At 39.6% G+C, this 20,515-nt stretch overlaps 1 protein-coding gene across 1 annotated transcript in view; it reads left to right on the forward strand.

Moving 5' to 3' along the window:
* Positions 1 to 20,515, forward strand: part of grm8a (glutamate receptor, metabotropic 8a) — a 354,028-nt gene that overhangs the window by 251,151 nt on the left and 82,362 nt on the right. The window lies entirely within an intron of this gene.

The raw sequence follows: 20,515 nt of genomic DNA on the forward strand, positions 1-20,515 counted from the left end.
GTCTTTGTGAAATGTGGTAAAGCCTTGAAGCATTTTTGCTAAGTCAGTGACTTCAGCTTTTTATTTCACTGAAAAGTGCTTACTGTAATTGTTGTCAAACTGCTGTCTTTTATGTGTCTGCTATTTTTTTTATTTTTTTTTACAAAAGTGACTAAAAAATGTAAGAGAGATTATCTGGTGATTCAGTGATGCTCTGGGACATGACCAGTTTGTGTGATCCCCATGGTTTAGTTTCTGGTTGAGCGGGTCTGTACGGTCTTAAGTGGGACACGCTGCATACTCCCTGACTGACGCCTGCCATTACTTCACATAATTAGGTTTGTAAGGTCTGTGACTCCCATTGACTGCCTATTACTTACCGTGGCATCTGCTCGTGTGGCCCATACATGTCCAGGGTCCTTTAACCGCTAAAGTCCATTATTGCAAGTACTCTGCACATAAACCAATCAGCAACCAGCTGCTGAAGGTCATCGATCTGACTTGGATGATGGGAATAGGTTCAAAAAGGAATGAAAACTACATGTTGCTCCGCTGAAAGACGGGGACAATGTGAAAGATATGTTCTTCAAGTACACATAAAAGGTAGGACAATACTATATTAACGGAAGATGTAATGACTTAAAAAAAACTCATACATTTCAAATGATGATTAGAAATAGCAGAAAAAACTAATACATGATGTTTTAACTGAAAATCATATTTTCAAGTGCTACCCTATCTCTACAAATATGCTAAACTGTATTACTGTGCACTAAAATAAAAGTGAACAAGTAGTGTTTAAAATATTAACGAAGGTATCATAAAGGTATTGTAACTGTAATTTTTTTCCTCCAGAGAAATATGCTATTCCAGCTTGGTAATTTGCTTTTTGAGGATAGTAAATCAGTCACGAGGAGCTCCATTATCCAGATCTCCTGTTCCTGACATCCTGCATAACCCTAACCCACTAGGAAGAGGCAGTGGGGCAGACCCAGAACCTACAGGACTAAACATGTCCCTTCTGATTTGGGAGCACCTTTGCAACACCCACACCTGGATCCGTTTCACCCCTAAGTTTGATGATGGAGTGGAATGGGATTCACCTTAAAAAAATATGTCAATTATACATTTATTTGTTTAGTTCTTTGCAATAACCACTAGGTAACTGAAGTACTTTACATGAGTAAAATAAAATAAAACACATAGAACACAAGGAATAAGTGTTAAGATAAAATATAAACAATTGAAAAAAGATATACAAAGTGTTACACTACAAGGTATTAAAAGCCATCCTAAATAGTTTTGATTCTTGATTTAAAAAGGGCCAGGTCAGCAATGAGTCTGAATTCAGCTGGAAATTTATTCCAAAGTCTAGGAGCTGACATAGAAAGCATCCATTCACTCCTGTGATTATATTTTGATTTGGGCTCTTCCAACAGGGTCTGGTTTGTGGCCATCAAGACTCAGCTATGCGCACCACCAGCTAAATAATCACAGAAATACAATGGTACAAAACCATTAAGAGTTTAAAAAAAAAACATGAAAACTTTGAAATCAACCCTAAACTGAAAGGGGAGCCAGTGGAGTAATTTAAGTATTGATGTGATGTGATGTGATCCCGTTTCTTAGTGTTTAGGAGATGGGCAGCAATATTTTTAAATGTCCAGTCCTGAAAATTTAGCCCTCCCACATGAAGAGTCTGGTTGGCTACTTATTTAAAGAGAGTTTCAATCAGTTTCTGTGTGTGTGTGTGTGTGTGTGTGTGTGTGTGTGTGTGTGTGCGTGTGTGTGTGTGTGTGTGTGCCTGTTTGAGCACATGCAAATGTGTTACCTGGCAGTCCATAATGGTTAACGTGGCAAAAGGGGTAAGCACAGCATGTACCGGCGAGAGTCACAGTTACCTCAGATAGGAGGGTCCCTGGCACACCTATAGAGCAGCATGCAACCTACACAGGGGGGAGCTCGAAGCAAAGGAAAGGAACAGCAGGCTCCAGGCCAGGTGCAAACAAAAAGACACAAGGCAAAACTCTTGCTTCCAGGTGCCTAAAAGCAACAGCGTGGAGAAGGGAGGACCCCCCACAGCCCAGCAACTGGGCAAGCACAGGCTCACTGTAGACACCAGGGGATTAGATTATTTTGGAAGGAGGGCTCTCTGCCGTCAAACCCAGCAAGTCGGCCCAAGGGAGATTGAAAGAAGTAGTTCCCACCCAAGCAAGCCCCCGGGGTCCACAGTCAGCCCAACACAACCCTGCGGACCATGGACCATTATCCAGTAACCCACCACTCCCCAACGGCAACCACAGAGCTGTCACTCGGTCAGACCCACACTTGGACAACCCCCACTAGAACCCCCCAAGGTCGTTTCCAAATCACTGGGCCCCTGCCAAAACAGTGCAAAGACCGAGGCAAGGGCTAGGGTGGGGAATCCCCAGCTTTGTTGCTTGTTGACGGTGGAACCCCCCCCCCCCCCCCCCCCCCCCCTCACCCTCACCATCACGGGCCAACCCCAGGAGGGGAGCCATCATCTCAGCCAGGAGCAGTCCGGGATGGTTCATGTGCAGAAACAGCCCAGGAACCAGCCCCCTCACATTCTGTTCTGACATGCAATTTGTTTCCATGTTTAACAAGCAGATGTGCACATAGATGGATAGATAGACATAAACCTCAGCCAAATGTAAAAGAAAGGAGAGCAGTGTCACAGGTGGACATCAGGTAGATATCCCACACATTTTGGATAGTTGGTATCTAGTACATCCTATGCCCTGTATAGTGTGGTCTGTGGATAGTTTTTGTACCATATAAACTGAAGGTTGACTTTTGCAGTCTTTCTAAAAGTGTTTGCGCAAGGTTTGCTTAGATCTGAGCTGGTTAAATGTAATGGTATCCACAAGCTGAGCCATTGAAAGCCAATTATTAACCAATACCTAGATCCAGTCCAATGCTTTATTAAAATCAATGTCCTTCATATTCTTAGGGCATATCTAGCTTTATAGATTACCCTTTTGAGATTAAACTGGTATAACATATGGTCTACATTAGTATTGTGGTTGTCTCAATTTCTTACCAGTGGAACTCCAGACATGGCAGTGTTCTTTTTTTGACAGCTACAGGGATTTTGGAGGAGAGCTTTAATATGTTCCACCAACCCAGGGTTAACTTTGTTGAAAATCTGCTATAATGGTATTATAAAACATCAAAGGAAACACTCATAGCTCTTTTTTTTTTTTTCCAAAGTTGCATTTGACTTGATGCCTGAAGCAACAATCATTGTTCCTTCTGATCGTCATTTATGTGAAGCAATGAGCGGAAGTGCTAAGCTACCACTAACATGCTTACTCTTGTTGATAATTTGGCTCACAACAGATTTTAAAGGGAGTTTACTGAATCGTGTGCAGCTGACCTGACAGAGTCGTAGCGCTTTGCTGTGGACGTCATAAACATTAATGATTGTTTCAGCAGCTCTCTGCGCAGTTCTTCCTTACGCTGATGGCTTTCTGAGTACAGTGCAAAGAGCAGGTGACGTGACACTGAATGCCAGCAATCTGCAGCAGCCAACTGTTTCTTTCATATAGAAAAAAATGCTTGGTTAATAAGGCTATTTTCCAATTCATGCATAAAAATGGTAGGTGGTTTTCTAAATTAGCTGTGCAAAATAAGCCCCCTCAGCTCATAGGGGTTCGAATGGGCGGCGTAAAATTCTTGTCAATGAACCAGCGAGTTGAATTTAATTACTGATATAAAACCCTATAATTTAAAAATACCTTAATATGGACCTTGAGTCAGTGCTAGAAAGCAGATCGGAGCATCCCTAGTCTAAAATCCTCTAGACATTTAATTTAACTGATATCACATTGGGCTGGTTTAAAAGAATTGGAATATTAACTCATGTTTCTTTGGTAGCTCCAGTGGCAACAATCACAGTGATGTGGACTCAGCTCCGCTAAATTAATTTTAATGATTCTTCTGAGTCCATTACCACACCTTTCAGCTTTCATCACTTCTTCTTCTTTCAGTCAGAGAATAACATGCACACAAGCAAAAAAGAAAAAAGAAAAGAAGGGAAATCCTGGGCACTCAGACCTCGGGACTGCGCTTTATAAGCACATCAGCTCGGACCACTCACACGCTCGAGCAAAAGCTGTGATATTGAAAGCATGCAGTCAGGTAAAATAAAAAAGATGCCAGAGGGGAAGCCGACTATTGCAGACAGCAGATCATAGATAAGCCCACATACTCAGACACACTTGCGTCCCCAGTGGCTGCAGATAAAAAAATCCTCAATGAGAGCACAAGCCCACAGTATGCGTTGATTACCTCTACTGCACCTTTTTTATCTAGACTCAGCTGTGTGTGTGTGTGTGTGTATGCTCTTTGCAAGTCATTTCTTTTTAACTATTTTTTTGTTTTTTACATCCATGTACAAAGACATTTTGCACACTTCTTGTCGGAAAGCTGCAGGAGCACACTTCTGTTTGTTAGTGGACCCAAAGCAACGAGACAGAGGAGCAGAATATGTTTAAATGTGGTACTTTTAGTCAAATCCGTTTTAATCTAATCCATGTCCTTGCACATTTCTGCACGGCAGCACTGTGCCCCCCACTTTTGTATCCAAAGCTCGGTGATCCAATGGCTCTAGGCATATGACTCCCAGCTGTTTACAGAGCCTCCCTGTAGTGTCGCTTTGACTTATCTTTTCGAAATCGTCATAGCCTTCTGTATTCACCTGGTCTCGCTCGGACATAAATGCATGTAAGCATGCAGACAAACATTGGGGTGGGGGGGAGCCAAGAATCAAAGCACATTAACACTCTCGGTTCGTGCATGCACTTTTTTTTTTTTTCCATCGATGGATTCAGTGCACCAGTGAGCGACAACATTCACTGTGACAGGAGATGTAAGCCTCTGGTAAACACAAACGAAACAAAGTGCGCTGTGAAGAGGAAACAAGGTTGGTACATTACCGGCAGTTGTCTCTTTGTCTGTGTGGGTTGTGACTTGTCTCTCTCAGGGGAATGAGTGATGTCTATATTTTGTCTTTCTCTGGATCTTTTGTTTCTTGAATCTGTAAATCTCTCGCTACTACTCTGGCATGAAAATATCTTGGGTCTTCTAAGCTGCTTTCATTTTTTTTTTTTAAAGTTAAGCTATTTAGTAAACTCTGAGAACACTAAATATGCACATTTCGCTTTATGGCCAAACAATTCAATGTACTAGAATTTCTTAATAGAATCTTCCTATTATATAAAGAACTTCCCACTTTCAACTTTTTCTATCAGAGCTTATATTGATCTGAAGGTCATGCAAACAAATTGTGTTTGTTGAAATTAAAATATTCGATGCGTTATTTTCGCAAAAATAAATACTTCTGAATGAGCTTAAGATTACATTAGGTAGTAATGATGATTAACTCATTAAGACTGCTGTTTATGGAGCTTTGCAGAGCCATTTTTAAAGCAATTTGTAATTGTTTATTTCATGAAGTGTGTATTGTAGCTGGCATGACTTAATAGGAACGAGACTGGTCTTGCATGCTAGGTTCGATAGGTCCAGTAACAGCTCTGAATGAGGCAAATAGGTATTCTTACGGAATAACTTACAGAAAAACAAAGATAAGATGAACTAAATGGTCTTATTTAAAAATGGGAGGGGAGCTCATCATTTGATCTGAAAGCAGTCCGTGTATTCTCCTTTAAGCTCGGACGTCAAGATATTTTTGTTTTTGGGTATTCTCTTTTTCAAACCATTCTCTGTAAGCCCGAGAGATGGGAGCATATGAACCTCTTAGTCGGTAAATGTGGATGGCTCAATACAGGAATTCACTGACACTGATCTTTAACGGAGCTGGTTAACAAAGTCATTGGTAAAACGTTCAGGTAAAAATGTTGCCACTGACACATCTGTCCCCTTTTAATGGACAGATGCATGATTGCAAAATGTAATTGTTCAATTAGTCCTCAGTTTATGTTATAAATATGTATTCAACATGCAAGGGTTTTATACTTTAGCTGGATATTCTTCAGGGGCTCCTGACTGGCCAGTTAGTGTAAGTATATGAAGTGATTAAATGACTAAGATGCATGAACGCCACTGCCCACCGACTAGCATGCATAAAAAAAGTTTAGTAAAGGATGTCAAAGATCATGTCTGATGTGACATTAGTGATTGCGAGACATTCAGGTTTTGACATTTACTTTACTTTTTTTTAAAAATTGTTTGTTATAAGATTAATGTTTCCAGCTACCAAATAAAGGTTATGCTATAGCTTGCTCTTTATTGGCAAACATGGCGTCTCGGGGAGTGCTTTTCTGCAGACACACACGCTCTCACTGAGAGCTTAATATTTCCCTAGTTTAACATCAATAATTAACACTTTGCAGAGTGTTATTAATGGTGAATTTATCTTCTTAAAGCTGCTAAGCGATAATTTGATGCTCTTGCCCTCTGAACACATCCGTGCATTTCTTACTTAGCAAAAATTGCACTTTTTCAAGTTTCCTTTTGATGCTCGGGATACAAACTGTGACAGACAAGCTGCTGTTCTAAGAGTTAAATACATCCCAATGTGGCACAGCAGGTGCCCACTAACTCTCTTGTGCACACAAATGTTAACCACTGCAAATAGACCCTGTTTGGGGGGGGATGCTAGTTATAAGGCCCATGTGAAAACTGAACTGTTTATCTACCTGAAAAGGCTGAAAAGATTGAAAGATGAAGTATACAGACAGAGACATAGTTTTCTGTAGACAAAAGGAGCGTTTGCAAAGTATAAGACACCCCTGACAACACTATTACACAGTAAAAAAGTAAAAGTTGAGGAGGTAAAGAGCCATTTAACTGCAGAGAAATGATCCTTTCTCTGTTTTGTTGCAGAGGACATGGTTATCTAACTTCTTTACGTGATATCCTCTGCGGTAGCTGATTTATGGGATGCACTCATGCAGTGCAGAGCATGACTCTGACATCTACCGATATTCCTCTTTAGACGTAGTAGGGATGAGAAAGTTGAAGGCATCTTTCTTGATGTTACATACAAACACCTTTGCTGTTATGTTCCCAAAATCTTTTGTTCGTAAATTATTGGCACCTGCTGACAGTCAGTGGTGTCATTGGCATAAGTTAAGTGGGGCACAAAAAACGCAACACCTATTAGCAGTAACTGAATTAATAACAACTTAAATTAAACAGATAGATTAGCATAAACCAACACACTAGAAAATCCGTTTTATATAAGCTAAATGTAATAAAATGTTTATACATAAAATTATAAAAAAAAAGGCTCATATTGTTAATTTATTGAATAGAAACAATTCACATCAATCCTTCAATAAGCTACAAAGGACAACCAACACTAGATTAATATTAGATTAATATTTGCTTTTAGTTTCCATTTTCCTGTTTTATTTTGTTTAAATTTTCCTACATTTTATTCCAACTGTTTTTTTACTTGCTATTATTCTGCTTTTATCTCCCAATGTTTTAATTATGTAAAGCAAAATGCATTGTCCTTCTTGAAATGTGCTGTACAAATAAATTGGCCTTGCCTTGACCAGATGGTCGCACACTACCTAGGAGAACTGAAACACAACATGTGCAATTCAAGTATTTTGATTGGACGATCCGAGCTTGGGGGCCAGATGATTTGCATTTTGGGCATGCAAATTGCGATTTCAGGTGTATTTTATTATTTAAACAAACGTTGGTGGGCCGGCCCCAATATGAAGACGCCTCAAGACGATTTAACATACTGGGCTTGTCAGTATTCTGGCAGACTTAGATGTATAGACAAAAAATGTTATAACAGATTTTTTTTTATTAATTAATGATTTTTTAACTGATGATTATTGGTAAGGGAATCTGTCTTTTTTACACTCTATGAAGAACGATCTTGTCCCACTCATTATGGCGAACATAGGGCTCCACAGCGACATTTGGTGGGGGCAGTCCCCACTGGCCCCAAATGCAGAGAGGCCAAAGCTGACAGTTCAACAGTTGGGGGAGAGCTGACCCTTTCTTTTAAATCAGGGTGGTGACGCACCTACATGAACGTGAAGAGAGTGGTGAACGGTGTGCTGCAGCAGTTTTAGACTGCATGTGTTGGGAGACTTGAGGAAAGGAGTGTTCAGCTCGGGACTGATGAACCCAGAGGGGATAGCTGTTTTTGGCCGAGCTGCAACCCCAGAAGGCGAAAGATGTTAATACAATGTTGAATTATGGTCAAAAAGGTTGATGTTTGGTCAAAGTTGATAACTGAAGATGGATCAACCATCAAACAATCATCCAATTCTAGCCATTAAATCAATGTTGAAAAGATGTCATTGAATAGGGGGTTTTCAGCTGACGTCACGCTCACGTGACTACTCAGCGCGTCCGCCATATTGGGTGGCAGTCGTTTCGCACCGTTGACCTGCATTGTATGACGCCTTAGGCAGTATTGGAAGTGAACAATGGGGAAAACGTGTTTAATGGTTGGTTGCACGGCCCGTGGAGGTGGAGATCAACGCTTTCTATCGCCTACCAGCCGTAATAGTGAATCAGTGTGAAAAAAAAAAAAACAGCTGTCTGAACAACGCCGTCACCTATGGCTGACACGGATATCCAGGTCCGATTTGGACGGTGTTAAGCTGGAATACGCCAGAGTCTGCGGTGCTCACTTTGTCACAGGTAATTAACTGTTAAGTATTTAAAACATATAAGAAGAATATATTAATAATAGGGCTTGGGCGTTATGACTTATTACTTTCCGCGGCTGTCGTGTTGACTGCCTCCGCCGCCTCTACTGCCTATTACTACCGCATACTGTACTCCCTCTCTCAGCCGTGTTTTAATTTGATTAATTTCACCTTAACTTGATTTCAACCATGGTAAACCGTTGCTGTATTGTGGGCTGTAACAGCGCAACACATGATCGCCATGGGAAAAACATAGAAACAGATTAATTTTCCACCGCTTTCCTGCCTGGAGGCGCAACCACGGAGAACAACTGTTAGCGATAACAAAGAGTCGGCTCGCTTGGATCGCGGCTGTAAGTCGACCGAACATAACTTTCCACAGTATCCCGATGTCAATGAGAGTGTGTTCTAAACGTTTGAAACACATAGCAGCTAGTTAAAAGTACATTACATGCGCGAGTGGTTGTTAGCGCTAACGGTTAGCATGAGCCAGAGCCCGGCTGAGCGCAGCTTACCTTTGAACGAGTTACAGAGATAAAGAGATCGTCGGCTCGCTTGAATCGCGGCTGTAAGACCGAACATAACTTTCCACAGTATCCCGATGTCAATGAGAGTGTGTTCTAAACGTTTGAAACACATAGCAGCAAGTTAAAAGTACATTACATGCGCGAGTGGTTGTTAGCACTGACGGTTAGCAGCTACTAAACTAGCATGGGCCAGAGCCCGTCTGATCGCAGCTTACCTTTGAACGAGTTGCTGTGTTCCCACTGTTTGCTGGCTTTATGATCTGCAGCTCCTACCGGCGCCAATACGGTAAATACAACTTAATTTTGCACTGGTCATTGTTCTGCTTAAATAATTAAAGCCGCGAGCGGCGTCGATCGGCCTTGCAGCCAAGCGCCTTCGCACATTTGCGTCAGATTGTTTACATTTTTACCATCTTATTAAAACTCACCCGTCCACGTATGATGGCGATTTCCTTGATGTACATAACCAGATGTGAACTGGTTGTGAGCCTCTAGATCCTTGTAAGCTCTCATTTCCTCAAGAGTGTGCAGAGGGTTTTCACTGAACACCAGGTAATGCACTATGTCGCCGTGCTCTACATTTGGCCAATCATCTGGATTACGGCTAAACAAGGCACCGTGGAGGGCATACGGGTCCATATGGTCGATCACGGAACATTTCCTCAGATATACGTCCTTATCTGGTCGCTCTAGCGTGCTGGCGTACTTAACTATTCGCGATACGATAATACGTGTAAGACAACTAGAGATAAGGAAGTGTGCCACCCAATATGGCGGACCGGAAGTTGGCCAGTGACGTCAGTGAAAACACCCTATTGATGTTGTTTTGAATATAAATGTTGAATCAACAAATGCTGTTTCACCCCCCACCCAACCACCACATTATATTGTGCAGACTATGATTTCAACTTAGTTGTTTTGCTTGGTTACTGGTCACATTTGGGAAGTTTTTGGTTTAATTTTCATCAGAAATCATTCCCGCCTATCCAAACTGACATATCCAAGTGTTACACTGTGTTACAGGTTACACAGTGCTGCATTTTAGTAATCCAGACATTACTTCAAAAGACCTAAGCTGTTGCTTTCAAAAGGAAAAAAAAAATGCTTTTTTTCTGCAAAAGCGATTATACTTTTTTATATCCTAACAATCAAGTGAAAGGTATAAAATGACAAATGGCTTAACAATTTGGGTAGAGGTAGAAATTGCAGCTCTGGGATCACTCCGCCAAGGTGTTAGAGCCTAATTAGCATGTTTGCAGTCATTGTTAAGAGTAGGGGATGCTCTGTAAATCCTGCTTAAATCCTACTTAAATCTTCTCTCAGTTATCAGTATAGCCTCTACCAAAGATCTGTCAAGTTCTTTGGCAATTAAAATAAACAATGCCCACAGAGGAAAGTAAAACTTTCCTTGGCCTATTCAAAACACAATTAGGAAATGAAGATTTACTTTAAAAATAGAGGTTGAATTAAGATCCATTGGACTTTGACTAAAAAAATTATGGGAAAACTGCTTGGATTGCAATACATCAAATGCCATTTTATGCAGAAGGATAGTAGTAGAAGGATAGATAATGCCATAGGACCTACATGTATTTTACTTGAAGGAGCAGCCACAAGATTGGAACTTAAACACGTTTAGGGACTAATGACTTGTAAAAAGATTGTAAGATAATGTCTGGGTTTAAATAAAAAAAAAATGTTTGTAGAAAAAGAGTTTATGCATTTTAACAACAAATCTTCTTGCACGACTATACAATCTGTTCCTAAAGAAGTTAAAAGGGAAGGTTGGGCATCGACCTCATATTACCTGGTGAATAGATGGCAGTTTGAGTTTGAGAATCCAACTCAAGTCGCACTTTAGTTACAAATATAAGCCTTTTGACTCGACTTAGACTTGTGCCCTAAACACCGGAGATCCAACTTAGACTCCCGGTCTTACCATTGTTTATTTCATGTTGTGAATTGTGAAGGGAAGCCGGTATGTGAGCTGCAGACTGCAGCTGTGACGGGTGACGCGCATGTTTTACTGTGAAAAGCACTTTATTATTAGACAGTGATATTTCTAGATTGGCTCATAATCTGTTCAGGTTAGTTGTAGCTTCATAAAAATGACCTCAGAAATCTCTCTTCAGTAGAATGCTGTATTAAATAACACTGGATCATTTAGGAAAAAAAAAAAAGTTTTTTTGTATCGACATTGTCTTGCTGTTATTAATAATGCATATTATTCATACTGCACTTTACCATTCTCAATACTACAGTTAAGACAAAAGAGCGAAATCAAAAACAAAACTGCAAAATCAGAAATTATTCAGATAAAGAATGTTAATCATGTAAATACATTTTTTTGAACGCTGGAGTCTTTAGTCCTTTTTAAAGCACTCTAAAGTCTGTGGTGCCTTAAGGTGTTCTTTGAGAGCATTTCCCAAGCGAGGTACAGCTGTACAGGAGGTCCGGTTTCCCATAGAAGTAAGTTTGGTCCCTGAGCTCTGGAGTTGTAATGAAGTTGTCAAGCAGAGAAAATGCATTGTGGCAAGCGGGGAAGTTGTTGTCAGTTTGGGGGTCATGCACAGAGAAACAGTCCACAGGGCAGAGGTGTCCAGAAGGGGGCTAGGCAAGGGGGAAAGTCCAATCCAGGTGAGATAATCGGTAACAGTATTTTTCAGAAGTGATAGATTTTTGATCAGCAATAGGTTTCTTATGAGGCAATTTTTTTTTAGAATCAACAAATGGGCTACAAGCTGTAAACTGTGGAGAGGTTTCCGGGGGGTGGGGGTGGGGGGGGGTGCAAGTAGGAGTCCTGGCACTGTATTCTAGCATGCTACCAACCTAAAGCACTGGTTCTGGAGAGCAGCAAAAACTAAGTTAATTTTATGTCACGGAAAGTGTAGGTGAGAATGCAACTGTAAAAAGAAAAGCAAAAGTGTTTTCAGAGACGTCTGTTCCTGCTGCACTTGGTCATCTCACCTAACAACCTGTCAGCTGACTCGGCGCTACACCCAGAGAGAACACCTGTGCCCAAAATTCACAAAGAATCCAAAGACTGAATGGTAAATGGCTTGTACTTGTATAGTGCTTTAACTAGTCTGACCCCAAATCGCTTCACACTACAATTAGTCGTTCACCCATTTACTCACACATTCACACCCTGACAGTGGGGAGCTATGTTAGAAGCCACAGCTGCCCTGGGGCAGCCTGGCAGAGGCAAGGCTGCCATACATCGGTGCCACCGGGCCCTCTGACCACCGCCAGCAGGCAATTTTGGGTGAAGTGTCTTGCCCAGGCAATTGCAGGACAAACTCCCTAACCTCTACACCACTGTCGCCCCACAACTATAGCTATATGCCTGATCACATTTTTAAAAAAGCTATAGGGGGTTAAAGTCTTTTGTAAGGGATAGTAGATTTAATGAAGGGTTGATTCAACACTACATAACTTACTTATTTCCTTCATTATCTTGAAACAAAGACCCAAGCTTTGTTCTTTCCACAGTGTTAAAACTAATCGATGATCTTAGAACAGATTGATACAACAGCCAGTATTTTACCCTAAATCTTTAAATCCTATTTATTTCCCTTCTTCAGGAGACAAGAAGATTTGTTCAAATCTAAGTAAAATGTGTTTTAATAGCAGGTCTAAGTGAACATTTCTCGCTCTCCGTTTCAGAACTCATTTGGGTGTCAAAATATATCCACACGTTCTCCATGCACATATGCAAATGCATTTATTATTTTATTGTATAAGGTAATATGGAACAATTATTTTCCCTTGATGTGACATAAGAAGACTTCCACACCCCCATCTTTTTCTCAGCTACTCTACCAACCTTACTTTCATGATTTATGTCTTCATTTCTTGTTCCCATTTTCATTTGCATTCCCCTTTTTGTCCCGCTTTTTTTTTTTTTTTTTAACCCGAATCCAGTTTTCATCCCGTCCTCTCCTACTTACCTTTGTCATCTCCTTTTTGTCTGCACTGTCTCTCCTCGTTCTATATCCCTCCCTTGATTGGGGTAAAGCTGTACGAGAATGTGTTTGCGCAAGAATGGTGGGATAAAAGGCATGCTAATGTTAAAAAAAATGGCCAGCAGAAAGAGGAATGGACTGATAAAACTAAATGAGAAAAGTTAAATGCAGCACCATAGAACTTGAGAGCAAATCTAAATTGTGTCAAGGCCGTGATTTAGCAGAACGTGAATAATGACCAGTGAATAATTTATATTTGCTGAGTGTACTATACGGATTAATATATATCAGTAATAATTTAGCGATGTAATATATTGTATATTAGCCACATATGGCAGTGCCCTCATATTATTCATGAAAAGTGGTGTTCGGTTGTAAATCCATCTTTATGAAGTAGGAAAGTTTCTGGCTGCTGTCTGGGAGCAAGTTGGATCAGTATGGGCCTGAAGAAAAAACAACAACAATCTTTGAGAAAGCTTGATAATATTAGCAAACACATGAGAGTTTAATGCAAGGTGTGGACAACATGGTGATGCCTTTCACTCTTTAGGTATAAACCGCAATGTTCAAATTAGAATATGTTTGGGTGCTTATCAACAAATTAAAATGTTACTGAAACGTTGATTCATTTTAGTAATTCAGTTCAAAGAGGGAAACTAGTCTGAAATCAAGATTTGTTGCACAGATACAATATATTCTATATACTCCATCCTTATCATTGAGCTCAGGTATTCCAATTACCTCTATGATCACAGGTCTATAAAATCCAGCAACCAGGCATGCTTTGACAAACATTTTTGAAGGATTAAGTCGCTCTCGGGAGCTTAGTGAATTACGGCTTGGTACTATTATGAGATGCGACCTGTGCAATAAGTCCAGTTGAAAAATGCCTTCGCTATTAAATGTTCCAAAGTCATTGCGGGGTCAGCGAATGTTGAGACGCAGATTGCTCAGAGGTCCACAACTTTCATAATTGAACAGACCTCCGCCCTTCTTATGACCCTCAAATTATCTCAGGAACCGAACAGAGAGAGCACAACTGTATCAAATAGTTTCATCACTGAGAGCAGTGTAGATGTTTAGATTTAGGAGAGCTGAGGATCCCACAACTGCTTTAGAGTCCAGTCTTGTTCTGATCGGACGACTCTCTCTGGTAACATAATGGACGAATCTAGGTTTGGCGGTTGCCAGGCAAATGATCAATGACAGTTTCATGATGATGAAACCGACTGTAAATGAGTTTTAAAGCAGCAGGAGTTTGAAATAATACACAGATCTTTAACAATTAAGGTTATGAGATGTGTATTGTATCTTTTAATTCTAATTTAAAATAGGCAAATGTGCTGTAATCGGTATCTCAGGCTGATTATAATCCCTTGAAAGAGCTTTCATGTTGGCTTTATTCCCTCTCCATCACCATGGAGAAGCTGAAGGCAAAAGTCAGTTAAATATTTCCACTAATGTTGGCGGACTTAATCAGTGTATTTGAATAGAGACTCAGTGAAAAAGTCTTCAGCATGGGTGGCTGGGTTTAAATGTCGTTTTGAAAAAAAACATACAGAACTTAAAATTAAAGGAAAATATGAATTTCAGAGACGTATAAACATGTGAGGACGGATACAAAATCCTAAGAATATTTAAGCAATTATATGTCTGGGATCCTGCCACTCAAAAGCTCCGCTTTTTGTTCGTCCTGCCTCCCTAGCCTCTGCTGAGGTCAATTAATGTGCCCTTTTGTCTGATTTTGCCATGGTTACTCCAGTGGAAAGGTAGGTGGGGAAAAAAAAAAAAAAAAGTAAGCCATGCCTTTTTGTCTGGCAGCAGTATCTGACAGTACAAATATGGCTCTGGAAGAATGGTCCGAAATTCCCATAAATATAGTCCTAAACCTAGTGAAAAGCCTTTCACAGCTTCAAAGCATGGGCCGACATCATATTAAACACTATGGATTATGTGTGTGAAAGGAGATGTGGGAACACTTAATGCAGCATTATGGCTAACAGCCGCTTCATTCTTTGTCAAAGAATTTAGAATATAACATTAAATTTAACCTTTCAAGACAAAGTATTTTCCATCAAAGATGGCAAGATCACTCTTGCCATGTTGGATGTTTTTAATCAACGAGGCAATTACATGTTATTGAAATCAAGTTAGATTTAGTTTCAACAACTTTAGCAATAATTATAAACTCCTACAGATATTTGTTTACCGTCAACGAGTGGTAATGTAGCCCGTTCGTTAAAGAAAAAGTTCATCCTTCAATTTATGGTTTGAGAAAATGTAACTGAACCGGCTATTCCAGAGAAAGGCAAATGTGTTACCTCAAGGTGAATGATTCAGAAACCATATTTAATGTTAAGATTGAATCCTGCAAAGATTAAATGCTTGCGCCATTCAGTCCATTTAGCACCACTATGTCCAAAGGACAGAGATACATGCATTCAGGTGCACTAGTACAAACTCTAACTCTCACTCAGACTTGAATTGTGTAGCATTGCATCGACATAGCCCCTGGCAGCTTCAGTGCTTTCTTGTCAAATTAAGTTCGGCCTCTGTCTTATGCTCAGTTCCTGTTCTACTCTATTGATTGGGGATGTCTGTCTTGGCAGATTTGCCTTGGATCTAGCGCTGAGCCAGAAGAAGAAAGGGGGGGGGGACCGTAATCTGAAGTGTTGCATGAGGTGATGGCTTGTTTGAAAAATAAAAGTCATAGAAAAGCAAAACTGTTTGTGGATTGCAACCGCAATGAATAGAAAAATGCAGTTTGAGTTTTGAGTAGTGGAACAGTGTGCTCACATCCTGTCATCTACTGAATCTTCTTCAAAAAGCATTGCTAAACAGAGAAAGACTGACAGATCTTCAGTTAAATGCAAGCAATAAAACCCAAATGACTTTAAATATTTTCAATTCAAACCCTTTGTTGTTGGTGTACACGTTGACGACAAAAGTCAATGCATACCCTGTAGCTCAATAAAAAGAACATTAAAGACACGAGAAGAATGAAACACAAGAACCTAAAAAAATAGTACATATGAGGTGCAACATAAAGAATGTGCCCTCTGAGATATAGCCTGATTGCAGGTCTATTATTGTTGTTTAATAAGTTTAATAGTAGTTGTATACATTTCTTTTTTATCATAGATGAATCTGGGCCCAGATTCATCTATGAAACCTTTCTGATGGCAGCAACTCAAACAGATCATGTCCAGGCTGAAAACATTCCTGTATGATTATTTTTGCTTGGTGCAGGCATCGGATGTCATTAAGGGCGGACAAGTGGTATCTTTCTAATGTCCTGAGCTGACTTCCATACTCTCTCAAGAGCCTTTCCGTCGGATGAGCTGCATCTTGTAAACCACACCGATATCATAAGTGATGGTGCTTTCAATAGAGCATTTATAAAAAGACAGCAGCAGCTTCAGAGACATATTAACTTTCCTTAATGACCTCAGAAAGTACATTTGAAAAAAGGTTGCACTGATAAAGTATTCTGCTTTTCCTTTTTTACCTTAAATGTGTCAGATCATCAAGTAAATGTTGATATCAAATAGATCTTCAATGAGTACAAAATGCACTTTTCAATTGATTAATTTGTTTTCTGAAGGTAAAAGCAATCCAATTATGGCCCTATTTTGAAAACAAAAAAACAATTACTCTCTAAACCTGATCACAGGTGGTGCCACCCTTGGCAGCAAAAAGTGCCATAAAGCATTTGCAATTTTTTTTAAATCCTTGTAAAGGAATTTTTATTACTTTTTTTGCTAAATTGTTTAAATTCGGCCACATTATACGGCTTTAGAATATTAACAGCGTGTTCCAGGCCATGCCACAGCATCGCTGTCTTGCTGCATGATGTGTACCTGAACTGTAGGTCACAAAATGATGTTCATGTATTATTGCATTATCAAGATTTAAATTTGTTTTGGCAAATGTGAAACAGGCCTTTTGAGTTATTTTTGTCCCGCATTTGTTTAGGTCTAGGTTTTCCTAGTCACTGGCTTTGACTTGGGTAATCGAGGTCTAAAGTGATTTAGACGTTGTCCATGGTTCTTTTTTTGACCTAGATGAATCATTGATACTCTCTTGAAGAAATTTTTTGTAGGCTGGGCACTCCTAAGTATGTTTGTCATGAAGTTCGTTGACCCATGCATTTGAACAGTTTATCTATCTATCTATCTATCTATCTATCTATCTATCTATCTATCTATCTATCTATCTATCTATCTATCTATCTATCTATCTATCTATCTATCTATCTATCTCTCCGAGCGAGCGAGCGAGCGAGCGAGCGATCGAGCGAGCGAGCGAGCGAGCGAGCTAGCTAGCGAGGAGCGAGCGAGCGAGCGAGCGAGCGAGCTAGTCGATCATCTAGCGAGCTATCTATGCGATCGATCTATCGAGCTACTAGTATATATATATAGATAGATATCTATATATATATATATATATATATATATATATATATATATATATATACACACACACCATATTTTTCGGCCTAAAAGGTCGCACTTTTTTCATAGTTTTGCAGATCCTGCGACTTATACTCAGGTGCGACTTATATATAAAATTTTAATGGTAATTCACCTTGACCAGCATGAAACAAGGAGTAAACATTAGTCTATAGTATATATATATATATATATATATATATATATATATATATATATATATATATATATATATATATATTAGGGCTGGGCAAGTTAACGCGTTAATTTCGCGTTAATTCATTAGACTATTAACGGCGATATTTATTTTATCGCGCATTAACGCATGTTGCTCACATGCTTTCAGTCAGTGTCAGTCAGCTGTCACGGAAGCACTCTCCCGCTCCCCCTCCCCTCTCGTACATGGCTCAACGGCGCCAGCCAATCAGCACGCAGGCTCAGCCTGGCCCGCCCGCTCAGCTCTCACACAAACTTAATACACAAACAGCTGAGAGAGACCGCAGCAGCGAAAAAACATGAAGGGGAAGTAGCACCGTTTGGCTTTATTTTAATACCGTAAATGAAATCAAACTGTATGTTTTGTAAAAAGCCGGTTCATTTCCGTGGAAACACAACAAATTTATCTAAGCACGCGAAAAAACATGAAAACGTCGAGCCCCAGAAACGGAGAGAGGAGACGAAACTTCTCTCACTGCCCCGACAGACCCACAGACGTCTCTGACTGAGGCGTTTCAGTCCTCCAGGGAACATCAAGGTAGATCAGTGGATGGATGGATGGATGGATGGATGTTACTGGAGCCCACACATAACATGTAATTAAGACCTTGAAAGAACCCAGTACATATATTAAAAAGTGTTATTTAAGATAAGATAACATTAGCTAATCCTTTTTTTATCCCACGACGGGGAAATTTATAGGATTAAAGCAACAGGCAGGTGCACACAACACAGACAAAATTACATAAGGATTGAAATATATAAGAGGTGGATTAGCGAAAAAACACTGAACATAACATTATTATTATTATTATTATTATTATTATTATTTAATTGTAATAATAAAATAAAAACCACAAAACCCAAAAGGTCAACAGTTTCATGATACATCAAGCTTAGGGACTGGCTAATATACAGCAGGTCAAAAAAGGCCATATTTTGGCTGCAGTGCTTGCTGTTCTCTTATGAAGAAAAGATCAACTAGTGCACTAAATTCAATAGATGGGTTGAAAATATCCAGTATAAAATAAGTGCTACAAATGTTACAACACTTTTGTTCATATGGCAGCAGAACATTAAAATAAAAGTGCTCTTTACACTACTTTTGAATTCATTCTTGGAGTTTGTAAATACAATGCGATTAATCGCGATTAATCGCGATTAATCAGGGCGATTAATCGCGATTAAATATTTTAATCGTTGCCCAGCCCTAATATATATATATATATTCATTATATCATGATGGAGGAAAAAAGCTTAGCGCAACGACATGTATTTAGACGGTCCTGCCCCTGTCCTGACATAGCAGAAGAGCAGAGCTGAACGCGCCTTCCCTGCCCCGTCGTGTGGCAAGTCATCCAAAACAAACCAACCCCCAGACAGAGCTTCTCGGCTTCCATCCACAGCCTCCACTCTCTTCCAATTATCGCTTATGCTACGCAGCTTCTTTGTGACCAGAACAGAACTGCAGCTGAATCATGTCATCCAATGTTTTTTCAACTGTTCCATGTGTTGTCCATTTGTGGATATTAGCTCTCACTACAATTTACTGCTCTACCAAAGCCTTATAAATGTATGATCTGTGGCATTTCAGATCTTTTAGCCTACTTCATGTTGTCTGAAAGGTTCTATTTAAGTGATTTCTTGATTTTTACAGGTTGTGCAGTGAATTGCTGCACTAAAAACTCAGGTTAAAAATAAGTTATTTTTATGATTTAGGAATGTGGGGTGTGATGAATGGTCAGATCAAGGCAGCTTTCTTTGGATGGCCTTTTTGTCCCTTAATAAATTAAATCAACATTTAAAAAACGCATTTTGTACTTAGATTTGTTTGGGTATCTTTGATATAAAACATTTTAATTATCTTATATAGTTAAGTGATAGTTAAGTGTGAGGAAATAGGAAAAATCCCTTTGAGTTTTTAATTTTTTTTAATTTCCTTGAGCTTTCAGAAACATAAAATACCTTAGTAACCCAACAAGCAAAGAAAAAAAAAACTCTAAGAGAAGAAAAACTAAGAAGGTGACGTGAAGAAGAGGACTGAATATCCATCCCAAATTGAGGTTTAATTAAGGAGCTTGTTTAAATCATTAGTCTGTCTGTCATCTTTGGGCCCATAAATCACTCTGTGTGAAATATGTTTGAGGCATTGGTCCATGAAGCCATCCATCAAAGCATTTAGCCATTCAACATTCTTACATTAGTCTTACCTCACTGGTTAACGTATTGGTTTGTGTTTGTCTCAAATACAGCATTGGCTTTGCTTTCCAAGTTAGTAAAGCATGTTATTTTTCTTCTTCTTTATTGGTTGTGCTGGCGCCAAGCTTATAGTGGAGCCTTCTGTTAAATGAGCCAGGAGGTATGAGCCAAGTTCTGCAGGTGTGCAAGTGTTGCTTATATGCATCAGTGGAGCAAGATTAAAGATACAGGCTTTGGAAATGAAACATATTGGGACTTTGCTAAACTTTGTATAAAACAATGCTTTGATATTGATAGGTAATATTGGCCGTTTTTGTTTACTTGTAAGCTATAGATGGAGACAAACCATGAGATTTTAAGACAGACAAAATCTCATAGGACTAGGAAAATGGACTAGCTTTGGTACTAGAGCTTGCAAAACAGTAACAGCAAAGTTAGAAATCAACCAATCAATGACTTGGAATACAACTTCATCAGTGGGATGTTATAAAATAACAACAATGGAGGGG

Source organism: Fundulus heteroclitus, chromosome 17 (genome assembly GCF_011125445.2).
Source record: "Fundulus heteroclitus isolate FHET01 chromosome 17, MU-UCD_Fhet_4.1, whole genome shotgun sequence".
Lineage (NCBI taxonomy): Eukaryota > Metazoa > Chordata > Actinopteri > Cyprinodontiformes > Fundulidae > Fundulus > Fundulus heteroclitus.